This window comes from Mytilus galloprovincialis, chromosome 13 (genome assembly GCF_965363235.1).
Source record: "Mytilus galloprovincialis chromosome 13, xbMytGall1.hap1.1, whole genome shotgun sequence".
Lineage (NCBI taxonomy): Eukaryota > Metazoa > Mollusca > Bivalvia > Mytilida > Mytilidae > Mytilus > Mytilus galloprovincialis.
Window position 1 is genome coordinate 6,281,338 of NC_134850.1, and position 15,407 is coordinate 6,296,744.

Here is a 15,407-nt window from a genome sequence, read left to right on the forward strand (position 1 = left end):
TAGACAGTTTTTATTATTTATTCTAATACAATTTATTCAAATTATTATAGAATTTGAAAAACTTCAAAAAACTCTGGTAACTTACTACATGAAATTTAAGGTAGCTATTTGAAATATTGCGAAATCGTCCTTGAGTTTCCTTGAAAAATTTCCTTGAGTATGTACCACGTTGACCACGTTACGTGGTTTGTTATATATGAAATTATCAGTGATTGTATTGACGATTACAAATTAAGGAAGCTCATAATTAGTATCTCTTTAAAAAATGCAGTTAACATTAATGTTTAAAGTTTTACGAATACTATTCAAACTATCAGAAGAGAAATATATTTGATTTCGTTTGAAATTGGTGTTTTCCCGTTTGCTATTAGTGGTAATTATTTATAGATGGGAACTAGTATAACTAGTTCTGCAACAGTATGTACTATTTCTAGAGTTTGATGTCGGGTGTATAATGCACGAGGAAAGTTTTGGCGGTTTCTACGGATGGGATTTAATGGTACTATATACAGTTTGGCATTTAAATGTAATATTATCGAAGGTGCTCGCAGTTGCGTCGAAATACAGTTGGTCACATTGGTAAATTGACAGTTGCTGCTATGTTTATTACATACATACAGGCGTTGGAGGTATTAACCGAGGAAATAGAAAAGATGCGAATGAGAAACAATGTTATATGTCATGGATTTATATGTCAGTGGCTTGAATCGAAGAAATATGTAGAAGAAAGTAAAATAAAATATTTTATCGCAAGAGAAAATGATATGTTACTGCGAGCAACTAATCCTATATCTATGTTTGTTTTGTTTATAGCCTATTGAAATTAGGGATTAAATACTTTAAATTCGGACGAGCAGCTGGGCGAGGGAGAATTTAAGCAAAGTTAAAGTCCCCTTTGCATTTTCATTTTTTCTGGAAAAATCAAAAGTTCTCCACTATCTTTATTGACTTACATGCAAACTACAGTCAATATAGCATAAGGCAAAAAATAAATTGGAAAAAATGTCCTTATAAAAAAAAATCACCTGTTTAAAGAAATCATCTACATTTGACCTACTTGTAAAACGTTCCGGTAAGTTATCCTTTATTTTCGGAAGTGTATTTATATAATAGTGTTTATCTGTAACACAACGTAACAGTGACAATTATGTAAAAGTTCCCTATGTTAAGAAAATGGACTTTATTCGACTGTTCATCATGTCATATTTGAAAACACGATATATGCATGCGTTCATACTTTCGTTTCCATTTATATAAAAAGATGATGTATGAGTGCTAATGTGACAACCTTAACAACTATGGTCGGACAATTAAACCTACCAGAAAACACGGTGCTCAAGTCAGTTGAAAGATCTTAATGGTTTTCAGTTGCAAAATGATAAACACGGGATAAACAGTCGAAATTGTATGATTCCTGTGGTCAAGAACAAATTCACTGCGAAAGACTTTAAATTGTTGCGATTAAAATTCATTATTGGTATAAGACTTTGGCGAAAGAAATTGAGTGGTTCGACTTTTCGCTGACCATACAATAGCGGGAATTCACCTTGAACTCGTGCACTCATCGAGCTTTGATAGAAAATCAATAATCAGCCAAATGCATGTTATAGCTATCGGCAACATCGGGTTAATTAATACAGATGTTGATTGATATAGGAAGATGTGGTATGAGTGCCAATGATACAACTCGCCATCCAAATAACAATTTATAAGAGTAAACCATTGTAAGTCAATGTGCAGCCTTCTACACATAGCCTTGACTCACACTGAACAACAAGCTCTAAAGGGCCCAAAAAATACTAGACGTGTAAAACTATTTAAACGGGAATACCAACGGTCTAATCTATATATAAAAACGAGAAACGAGTAACACGTATAAATAACATAATCAAACGACAACTACTGTACATCAGATTCCTGACTTAGGACAGGTGCAAACATTTGCAGCGGGATTTGTAATTTTTTTTTTTTTTATGAATTTGCAGTTGATTATTTTTTTTTTATGAAATTGGGCAGCTAAATAGTGTGATGTGTCATCTTAGTGGAGACTTCACGTTAAGTGACACACGTAGTCATATTTTTGGCCAAGGAAATGAAAATGATCAAATTATCCTTCAATTTTGATAAAGATAATTGTAAATAAAGGAGTAGGTCCGGTAAGGGCCGATTTTGGCCTCAAATCTCAGGTTCATCTATCGAAAGTTTTTGGACACTTTTTAAACACTTAAGTGTCTATTTCAATTGATTCGATTAGTTAATGTGAAAGATTTTAACTGATTTAGTCATTAAAAACGCTCTGATTCAAGCTTAAACATGTTAAATGTGAAAAAATCTATCAAATATGCCCAAAAAAACGTCACTTATCAGATGGTTTTTGTCAAAAATGAAGGTGGCCGCATCCGTGTTCATCATCAACCTTTATGTATGTTTTGTATTATCATCAAATACAACTTACATTTCAATATTATGAATGAACACGAATGCAGCCAGTTTCATTTTAGACGGAAACCGTCTAAAAATTAACCAAAATGCTAAAATTTTGAAGATTTCAGTAATTAGAATGACTTAGTGATGCAAGAAAGCGATATTTGTGCAGTATTGTAAAAAACAGCTTATATTTATGTAGCAGAAGCATTTTGCTTTCCAAAGTATAGCTTAAAGATCCCATTTTCACAATTTTCTAAAACTGCTATATTTTTGGGCCAAAAAGGGGTCTTACTGAACCTACTCCTTTGAAATGGGTACTTCACAACAGTTTCGCGATGAACTAATTCAAAGCATAGTCTGCCGTCTCATTTTGTTTCTTTTAGCGATGATCCTGAATAGAAAACAGCTTCTATTTAGACAATTGTTCAGAAGTAAAAAAATTCTTTGACATTATTCTAGATCCTAGAAAAAGAAGGTACGTATCCTATAAATTTATTGAAGATGAATCCAATGTCATTATATGTCAAATATTAGGGTTTCATGATTCAATCATTTATATTGCAATTCAACTAAAAGAACTAGCCAAGGAATTTGTTTTTGTCCCGGCAGATAAAGCTGCTAATAATATTATTATTGTTTGACGTAAATTTTACATTGAGGTTCTGAAAAAGGAAATCACCAATTCGCCAACATTCCAACTGACTCCATTTTCAGAAAACGAAATCTGTAACAAACATAAACTTTTAGCCACCGCTTTACAAGCAGAGCCAAATACAATGAAAGTCCCAACTATGTATTGGCTTCCGAAGCTACACAAAACCCCTTACAAATTTAGATTTATTTCGTCTTCAAGCCATTGTTCAACTACTAAATTGTCTATTCTTCTTACCAGCACACTTGGTACAATTAAAAACCTGATAATAAATTGTTCAAATAAGGCCTTCGAAAATAGTGGAATAAATTACTTTTGGAGTGTCAAGAACTCGTTGGAAGTACTTGATAAATTGCATGCTTATATTGGTGATTTTGAATCTGTTCAAAGTTTTGATTTTTCTACCCTGTATACCACATTGCCTCACATTCTCATTAAGAAAAAATTCACACACCTAATTAAATGGGCATTCAAAAAATCAGAATGTGAATATAAATGTTCAAACTCTTTTAGGTCATTTTTTAGTAGCAATAAACAAAAAAACTATGTTAATTGGACATGCTTTGATACTATATATGCCCTTGAATTTTTACTAGATAACATTTTTGTTCGCTTTGGAGATTCCGTATATCGTCAGATTATCGGAATTCCAATGGGGACTAACTGTGCACCACTTATTGCGGACCTGTTTTTGTATTGTTATGAGTTACAATTTATGACAAAAATAAGCAAAGACCCATCGAAACAACATCTGATAAACAATTTTAATAATACTTTTAGATATTTGGATGATATTTTGGCTCTCAATAATGACGACTTCAGTATGTATATTAATGAAATTTATCCTGTTGAACTTACTTTAAATAAAGCTAATACTAACAATGATCACTGCCCTTTTCTCGATCTTGATATCTATATCACTAACGGAAAGCTGAATACTAAAATTTATGATAAAAGGGATGATTTTTCATTTCCTATCGTTAATTATCCGTTTTTAGATGGTGACGTTCCCTTGTCACCATCTTACGGTGTTTATATATCTCAACTTGTACGATTCGCTCGTGTATGTAACAATGTTTTCGATTTTAACGAGAGAAATTTATGTATTACTGAAAAATTATTACACCAGGGTTTTCGATATCACAAACTAGTCAAAACATTTACTAAATTTTATCATCGGTATAAAGACATCATTCGTAAATATAGCTCAACATGCAGACTTCTAATACGTTCAGGTATTTCACATCCAATTTTTTATGGTAATATTCTTTATAAAGCACAAAGGTGTCAGTATTCACCTCAGAAACTTACAAAACCTTTGAATAGACTTATTAAGAAGGGATATAATTACGATACTGTTGTCAAGTCATTAAAGATTGCATATTTTGGCGTTAATATTGAATCACTGATAAGGTCTTTGCATCGGAACTAAACACATTTATTCTAAAAACAGTTGTTGGCATGACACGGGTTATGTTCTTCTCATATATGTTATGATGGTATGATACTAAACCCCTAACGGGAAGGATTGTGCCTGATGTTCATATGATGAAATCATAATCTTTCAGTCAGTTTAATTGAAGTCTGGAGCTGGCATGTCAGTTAACTGCTAGTAGTCTGTTGTTATTTATGTATTATTGTCATTTTGTTTATTTTCTTTGGTTACATCTTCTGACATCAGACTCGGATTTCTATTGAACTGAATTTTAATGTGCGTATTGTTATGCGTTTACTTTACTACATTGGTTAGAGGTATAGGGGGAGGGTTGAGATCTCACAAACATGTTTAACCCCGCCGCATTTTTGCGCCTGTCCCAAGTCAGGAGCCTCTGGCCTTTGTTAGTCTTGTATTATTTTAATTTTAGTTTCTTGTGTACAATTTGGAAATTAGTATGGCGTTCATTATCACTGGACTAGTATATAATTGTTTAGGGGCCAGCTGAAGGACGCCTCCGGGTGCGGGAATTTCTCGCTACATTGAAGACCTGTTGGTGACCCTCTGCTGTTGTTTTTTATTTGGTCGGGTTGTTGTCTCTTTGACACATTCCCCATTTCCATTCTCAATTTTATAGTATCTTTGAAAGAAGTAAATGTTTGTTATTAGTGAGGGTTGATTTATGACAATGCAGATGAAACATATATATTTAGAATAATAATCATGATAAAAGATAACACAACAATGCTGCAAAATGAATTTATGTTTGTAAGAAAGAAGGAAAATTTTTCCGAAAAAGGTGGCGAAAAGAAAATTTGATCATGGGGAAGTGTTAATAAATAAAAAGTGGCGAAAAATATACAGTTATACCAAAAGTGGTGGCGAAAAGGAAATTTGATCAAGGGAAAACATGTAATTTTAAGTTCTCTTAAATCAGTTTTTTGTCTTTAACGTATGAATAAATAAAGGGAAAAGTAGTTTACCGCTGTTCGGAAGTCCAGTGAAAGAAAACAAATCCGGGTTTCAAACTGAGGGAAACACATCAAATATAAAACAAAGAATCAACAGAAGTACTTTAAAACGAAATAAATGCCGCAGTATATTATGTGTGTAACTTTCCCACTGTAATTCTTTGTTTAGCTGATCTGGTCTATGAATACATGTTATCTATTCTTTTTTTGTCACGATTATTAATCAGGTCTGTTTGAGGTCAGGTATAATGACGATATATATGAAATAGTGCAATGCGCCTTAAGTATAACAGACACAAATCAGTCAACATGATTTAACATCATGCCTTATCTCTCTGGTTTACGTCACTTAAGGAACACACCTCACAACAACAGTGTCTCGAGTCTATTGTTGTCTACAAGTATCATAATGGATATATTGTTTTATTTGCTACTAGAAATAACTAGCGCATATGTAATTGGTGTTGCAATAAACAGACAATGTAATTGATAAACAAAGTCTTTGCTTTGTTATTCTTCAATAACAAGACTCATGGCCACATATAATCCGTTGCAAGAGTAGAAAGAATAAATGAATAGATAAATGAAAAGCTAAATAACCAAGAAATTTCAAAATTTAAAGAAAACATAAAAATGTGTCTGTGAAGGTTAATACCTTATATATAAAAAAGAAGATATGGTATGATTTTCAATGAAACAACTATCCACAAGAGACAAAATGGCACAGAAATTAACAACTACCGGTATAGGTCACCGTACTGCCTTCAATAATGAGCAAAGCCAATACCGCAGGGTCAGCAATAAAAGGCCCCGAAATGACAAATGAAAAACAATTCAAATGAGAAAACTAATGGCCAAATTTATCTACAAAAAAATAACGTAAAACTAATATCTTACACATCAACAAACGACAACCACTCCATTACAGGAACCTGACTTGGGGCAGACATTCACTTCTATTTGTGGTATTTGTATTTATATCCATTTGATGATTGAAACCTTTGTCAACTGATTTTTATAGTTCGTTCTTATGTTGTATTGTTACACCACTGTCCCAGGTTAGGTGGAGGGTTGGTATCCCGCTAACATGTCTAACCCCACCACATTCTGTATGTATGTGCCTGTCCCTGTACCATACAGAGATTCGTACAGATTGACTAATATTTATATATATTTCAGATACTAAATGTATTGGTGTATCATACAGAGATTTCTACAGATTGATTAATATTTATATATATTTCAGGTATTAAATGTATGTGTGTACCATACAGAGATTCGTACAGATTATTAAATATTTATATATATTTCAGGTATTAAATGTATCCGAGTACCATACAGAGATTCGTACAGATTGTTAAAAATATTTATATATGGGTCATTATCAACAAAAACATGCAAAACTATGTTATTGGGTCTTTTTAAGTCACAGACATGAAAATATATCAAAATAACACTTGCTATGAATGTTTTGTGATACACAATATACTGTTTACAGTATGAAATGTTACAAAAATATCCTTAATGTTTTCTTAAACCCTTGAAGATAGCCAGAATTAACTGTTATTTTTTACTATAAATCCTTTCAGACTTGAAATAGGACTATTATTCATACTATTTGTTATTATGATTTATCACTTTTTATTGCATTTTGATACATACAAACATTTTTTAATGATTTTGGGAGGTGTATGTTGGTTTTATAACACAAAATTTCACCAAAAGGAAGTGTAACATTTTTTTAAGTCAATGGTGTTACCAAAGGACAAATTGGTAGGATAAGAGATATCTTTCGCAAGATTTGGGCATTTACAACAGTTTCTCCCTTAGCAATGTTACCTGTAAGCTTGTTATGCAAAAGAAAACAAACAATTATGTTGAAGATTTAGTGAAAAAATCGTAAAAGTAAGTAAAGGTTACATCGTAATTGGAAATAGTGTCCATGGTGTACCCTTTATAAAAATCATTTTTTGAAAACATTTCCTTAACTTTGAATAATGAAACATATTGATTATAGAAACATGCACCAGTAAAAACATACAGAATAGGGGAATGGAGCACTTATTTCGTAACTGAATCTTAAAATACACCTTAAATCATTGGAGTTACTGTCAATAGTGAGACCATTTTGATAAAATAACACCATTGACCAGTTTAGTAACACCACTGAATATATCATGACAATCAGCATTGTTTTGTGTTTCTTTCATGTTCAACAAGCTAAACATCTTATTATTTATGAAAAACAATACTTATTTAACAATGTTTTAACAATATCATGTATTACATATACACAGTTTTCACAAACTGATGTATGCTAGTAACACCAATGACACTATTTAGTAACACTATTGACATTTTTAATGATAGATGTTATGATATATAATTTGAGATTTTTTAGCCTAAGAATTAATTTTTCATCTTTTTCTTTTGCTTGGTGATCTTGGCTTTGTGTTCAGTACTTGATAAAGGTAAAATTTGAAATGTGATGTCATTGGTGATACTTTTATGTCATTGGAGTTACTGTAGGGTCAGGGGTGTTACTATATAAAGATGCGACATCTTTTATCTTTATTCGTAAATGAAAGTGTTTTTATGTCGTGTACAAAGGATAAGGTATATTATTATCATTTAATCTTATACAATTCACATATATTCAGTTTAAGTGTATTTTATAGTATTTGCAACGGCCATAATTAGGACAGCCAACTTTTTACGACAATGTATTCTGAAATTTATGTTTAAATAGAATGCACGGCTATATGAATAATGTCAATAAGTCGTAATTTAAACCTAAACAACAAATTGGAACAGTTGTTTGATGTTAAACAATATCATTTAGTACCTAAATGTATGCTTTAAATTGGTAACACCATTGGCAAAATTCTTTCAAAGGATGACCTAAAATTGTTAAAATTGAAGAAACTCTTCATTTATTCCATTGCATATTTCTGAATATCGTTGCTACCATACTATAGAATAGCGGGACACATTTAAAAGTTTTAAACAATGACATCATTTTTCAAAATATTACCTCGTCGAAATTTGCACTTTTTTTTATAATGACCCATATATTTCAGGTATTAAATGTATCCGTGTACCATACAGAGATTCGTACAGATTGTTAAATATCTATATATATATTTCAGGTATTAAATGTATCCGTGTACTGTACAGAGATTCCTACAGATTGTTTAATATTTATATATATTTCAGGTATTAAATGTACCGTGTACCATACAGAGATTCCTACAGATTGTTAAATATTTATATATATTTCAGGTATTAAATGTATACGTGTACCATACAGAGACTCGTACAGAATGTGAAATATTTGTATATATTTTAGGTATTAAATGTATCCTTGGTCCGTACAGAGATTCGTACAGATTTAGCGGCAGCATTCAATGCCAGACGTTAGATGTCCGGCGTATTGGTGAATGTCACAATTACTCTCCAAATATGGACAACAATGAAAATCAAACAACCACAAGCAGCTGATATTTGACATATTTTTGTCTCTTTAATCAACTTTTATATTAAAGCATAATAATTGGGTCTAAGGTAATGATAATTATTTCTTGTCACTTCATGTAAATGTCATGATGATGTACTTATAGCTCCTGAATATTAAGAAAGGAGTAGGTCCGGTAAGGGCCGATTGTGGCCTTAAATTTCAGGTTCATCGAACGAAAGATTTTGGACACTTTTCAATTACTGAAGTGTCTATTTGAATTGATTCAATAAGTTCAAGTAAAAGATTTTAACTGATGTAGTCATTAAAAACGCTCCAATTCAAGCTTAAATATGAAAAATCTATCAAATATGCCGGAAAACGTCACTTTAAAGATAGTCTTTGTCAAAAATGAAAGTGGCCGCATCCGTGTTCATCCTCAACCTTTATATATATTATGTATTATCATCAAATACAACTTACATTTCAATATTATGAATGAACACGAATTCGACCATTTTCATTTTAGACGGAAACCGTCTAAAGTTTAACTAAAAGGCTCAAATTGTGAAGATTTTAGTAATTTAGCATGACTTAAGGATGCTAGCACCCGATATGTGTGCATTGTTTTGTCAAAAAGAGCCCATATTTATGTAGCAGAAGCATTCTACTTTCCAGTAAACAAGTAAAAGATTACATTTGTACACTTTTGTAAAACAACTATATTTTAGAGCCAAAAAGGAGTCTTACTGAACCTACTCCTTTGAAACAATTCAAACGAGAAGATTAACGACCTAATAAGTGCGAAAACAGTTTACGACAAACAATATGACAGACACTAACCAACAACAACCACTGAACTACAGCTCCTTAATTAAGACAGGCACATAAAGTATGTGGCGGGGTTCAGCATTTGTGAGCATTCAATTTTTCACTATACTAGGACAATATTGGTGCGGTGGTGAATCAGTACATTCAACATTAGAACAATTTTTAAAAATCAGTTGCAATTGGATTAATTCACGAGAATGATATGAGGCAGAAAAACAATTAACATAAAACAATAGAATCAAGGCATCGAAATAATAGTACTAACAGTTACTGAAAGATCGTTCCAAGCCAATTGCAACTTTTAATAAAAATGTCCACCCAAAATATAGACAAAAAATATTTTCGAAACAATTACAAACACAAAGTTTCAGGAGAAATGCGTTCATATAATCTATATTTTCTGAAATTTAAAAATATATATTTGTTTACAATTACATTTCAGGAAGTTCGCTGCTCAGTTTCAAAGTAAATAACTTTCCATAGCACTAGTATATATTGATAGGGAACTACTTGAGGAATCGAAAAAGGATAACAAAAATATATATAGGGTCAATGCGCTTATTATTAGCCATTGGAATTTGGGCAGGAAAATTGTCTCTCTTGATTTTTTATAGCTTTATCATTGACCAGTTAAAGTTTTCAAAAACTATTAAAAGATAGATAAGATTTTATAAGACTTTTACAAATAGCTTATCCATGTAAAAGATTTATAAAAATAAAAATGGGGGGTCCATGGGCAATTTTTTTTAATGCTTTCAATAGATAAAACAAGAGAATTTCGAAAATCTGACAAAAATTCCAAAACATGACAAGCAAATATCCTTAAGTCGATTTTTAGTGTCTTTAGTGAACCGTCTCATTGACGAGTATATTACATGTACACATTTTATTTGTGTCATTATAGTAATGTGTCATTGACGAATTTGCCACATTTTTTTTGTGTTCTTTAAGTATTGGCGTTTCTGTTACATTGCTTTATTTGTGTTGTTATGGTTTCATAGACAAATTTGCCATGTATTGTTTTAATTGTGTCCTCTGGGTACTGTATCATCGATGAACATGCTACATTTTTTTTTATTTGTTTCGTTAGAGATCGGTCACATTGACGTATATCCATCACCGTTAGTCATTGACGTAGATGCATCACCATTAGTCATTGGCGTATATTCATCGCCGTTAGTCATTCACGTATATTTATCGCCGTTAGTCATTGATCGGTCTCATTGACGTATATGCATCACTGTTAGTCATTGACGTAGATGCATCACCGTTAGTCATTGCCGTATATTCATCGCCGTTAGTCATTCACGTATATTCATCGCCGTTAGTCATTGATCGTATATGCATCACCGTTAATCATTGACATATATTCATCGCCGTAAGTCATTGACGTATATTCATCACCATAAGTCATTTACGTATATGCATCACCGTTAGTCATTGACGTATATTCATCGCCGTTAGTCATTGACGTATATACATCGCTGTTAGTCATGGACGTATATTCATCACCATTAGTCATTGACGTATATACATCACTGTTAGTCATTGACGTAGATGCATTACCGTTAGTCATTGACGTATATGCATCGCCGTTAGTCATTGAGGTATATGCATTACCGTTAGTCATTGACGTATATTCATCGCCGTTAGTCATTGACGTATATTCATCGCCGTTCGTCATTGACGTTTATGTTACATTGCTTTATTTGTGTTGTAAGAGTTGTTTTCCATAGACAAATATGCCATGTATTGTTTTAATTGTGTCCTTTGGGTACTGTTTTATCGACGGACATGCTACATTTTTTTTAATTGTTTCGTTAGAGTTCGGTATCATTGACGTATATGCATCACCGTTAGTTATTGACGTAGATGCATCACCGTTAGTCATTGATGTAAAATCACCGTAGGTCATTTATGTATATGCATCACCGATAGTCATTGAGATATATTCATCGCCATTAGTCATTGACGTATATTCATCGCCGTTAGTCATTGACGTATATTCATCGCCGTTAGTCATTGACGTATATGCATCACCGTTAGTCATGACGTATATGCATCCCCGTTAGTCATTTAGGTATATGCATCGCCGTTAGTCATTGACATATATGCATCACCATAAGTCATTGACGCATATGCATCACCGTTAGTCATTGAAGTATATTCATCACCGTTAGTCATTGACGTATATGCGTCGCCGTTAGTCATTGACGTATATGCATCACCGTTAGTCATTGACGTATATTCACACCATTAGTCATAGACGTATATGTATCACTGTTAGTCATTGACGTATATTCATCACCGTTCGTCATTGACGTGTATGCATTGCCGTTAGCCATTGACGTATATTCATCAACGTTAGTCATTGAGGTATATTAATCGCCGTTAGTCATTGACGTATATTCATCGCCGTTAGTTATTGACGTTTATGCATCACCTTTTTCAATGATATTTACGTTATCCATAATCCGATTTGAACAATAGCCAGTACTTACCATTTGTATCGTTAGTCATTGACGTATATGCATCACCGTTAGTCATTGACGTATATGCATCCCCGTTAGTCTTTGACGTATATACATCGCCGTTAGTCATTGACGTATAGTCATCACCGTTTGTCATTGACGTATATGCCACCTTGTTTCTTTTATGTCGTAAAGGCATGGTTTGATTGACGTATACTATACATTGTTTTTTTAATTGTCAGTTAAGTTCTGTCTCATTGACAGACGTTCAACATCTTTCTTTTATAATTTATGTCGTTAGGATCTCTCCCTTTAACGTATATGCCACTTTTGGTTTTAATTATGCCGTTTGGGTACTTGCTTATTGGCGTATATGCCATATTTTATTATTTGTGTCGTTATGGGTACTGTTTTATTAATGGATATGCCGCATGTTTTTATTTGTGTCGTTAGGATTGTGTCTTATTAATGTTTATGGTACATTTGGGGCAATATGCACAATTGTTTCACCATAGGCAGTAATGATACCGTTGTATTCTGTAGCGCAGTCCGTATAGTAAACTTGAATACGTTTGACGAATCGAAGCTTAGACATTTTCACATGTGTGGTTACATTTTTGGGTATGAAAGGTGGTTCATTTTTTTCCGTAAATTAGCATACACTCAATGTTCTTTAACTTTGTACCTGTTTGGGTTTATAAATATTTTGATATGAGCGTCACTGATGAATTACGCATCTGGCGTACTAAACTATAATCCTGGTACCTTTAATATACCATAAAATCCTTTCGTCGTTGGTAAAAAAAGACCTTTTTTAACACAATAAATTCTTTTAAAATTTAATACTTTTTATACATTTTATAACTCCATAGTTTTTATTCTATGATCATCTACTTTCCAGATCAACACAAATGTTTAAGCTCAGTCACTTGTTAAAAATTGGAACTTGTTCAGTATCCCTCCACAGATATTTTTTTGTTTACAGACAACTTTTGTGATACTCAATTGGAGGCTCATTAAGGATATTGACCCATTTGTTTATTTGTTTCGTTGAGGTACTGTCTCATTGACGGATATGCCGCATATTTTCATGCGTGTCTTTGGGAAATGTCGCATTGATGGATATGCCATACTGTTCTATTATTATTTACATTGTTGATGGTATGGTATGGTAGACGCATACGTCAATTATTATTATTATTGGTTTCATTATGAAAGTATCTCATCGACATATATATGCCACATTATATTTGTGTCGTTAAATGACTGTTTCATTGACGGATGTGTCAAACTATATTTGTGTCGGTATGGTACTGTTTCAACGACGGATGTATCAAATTTTTATTGATTTGTGTCTTAAGAGGACTGTTTCAGTGACGGGTGTGCCACATTATATTGGTGTCTTTTAAGGAATGTTTAATTAACAGATGTACCAAATTTTTATTGATTTGTGTCGTTAGATGACTGTTTCAGTGACGGGTGTGCCACATTATATTGGTGTCGTTTAAGGAATGTTTAATTAACGGATGTGGCAAATTTTTATAGATTTGTGTCTTTATGATACTGTGTCATTTACGAATATGTCATATCTTTCCTTTATTATTTGTGTTGATACGTTATGGTGTGGTTGACATATATGTCGCATTTCTTTTATTTGTGTCGTTTAGGTACTGTGTCTTTGATATATACGACACATTCTATTTAACATGTTTAAGTAAATGCTACAAAAACCTATATGCCACTTTTTTTTTGTGTCGTTCAATTATTGTCTGATTGACGTATTAATGTAACATTGTTTATTTGTGTAGTTAGGATTGTTTTTTTTTATGGCAGACATGCAAAATTGACAAATTAAAAGAGTTCTTATTACTTTGTTTCATAAAACAAAATGGCGAACGTAGGTACACGTATCTAGTTTTGGGAAGGGATAAATCCTACTTTATGAAAGATCACTTTGATACAAACAAACAAAATCTCTGAAACTGACATTATCAAGAAGCTTGATTTCTTGATTGACAACATATTTGTTACGTCCAATTGGAGAACATGTTGTGTTTTTTTTTAAATGACGGAATTCCAATAGGAACCAACTGTGCTCCTCTTCTTGTCGACTTGTTATGAGGCTGACCTCATACAGGAACTTCTTAGGAAATAAGATACGAAGTAAGCAATACCCTTTAATATAACGTTCCGCTATATAGATGATGTTCTCTCACTTAAGAATACAAAATTTGGTGACTATAATGAACGAATCTTTCCAATCGAACTTGATACTAAGGATACCGGAGTATTTAGTCTGCCTTATATCTTGACTTACATCTAGAAATTGACAAAGAGGGTCAGTTGAAAACAAAACTTTACGACAAAAGGGACCGATTTCAGTTTCCAAATTGTAAACTTTCTATTTCTATGTAGCAACACATTTTAGAAGTACCTATATACGGAGTATATATCTCTTAATAGAAACGATATTCCAGGGCTTGCATTTCCTATCATGATTTCCTTGATAGAGGTTTGTTGCTCACAAGGAAGAGATTCAAACCAAGAGTTCCAAATGGTGAAGTTGAAGTCATCCCTTCGTAAGTTTTACGGACGCCATCACGAGTTGGTTGGCCGTTATGGAATAACTGTTTCACAGATAATATCAGATATGTTCCCTATGTCGCTACTACAATACAAGTCCCAAAATTTTCAATCTACGAGTTTGACTGCCCCCTGGTATATTTCGCCCCTCTTTGTTCAATTGACTCGTTTGGTTACTATCTCACTGGCCAATATTCCCAGTTAGCACCATGCTTTCTGCCCGTTCGTACATGTAGGTGGCATTATGACAAAAGAGATCGATTTCAGTTTCCAAATTGTAAACTTTCTATTTCTATGTAGCAACATTTTAGAAGCACCTATATACGGAGTATATATCTCTTCATAGATACGATATTCCCGGGCTTGCATTTCCTATCATGATTTCTTTGATAGAGGTTTGTTGCTCACAAGGAAGATATTCAAACCAAGAGTTCCAACTTGTTAAGTTGAAGTCATCCCTTCGTAAGTTTTACGGACGTCATCACGAGTTGGTTGACCGTTATGGAATAACCGTTTTACAGATAATATCAGATATGTTCCCTATATCGCTACTACAATACAAGTCCCAAAATTTTCTACGATT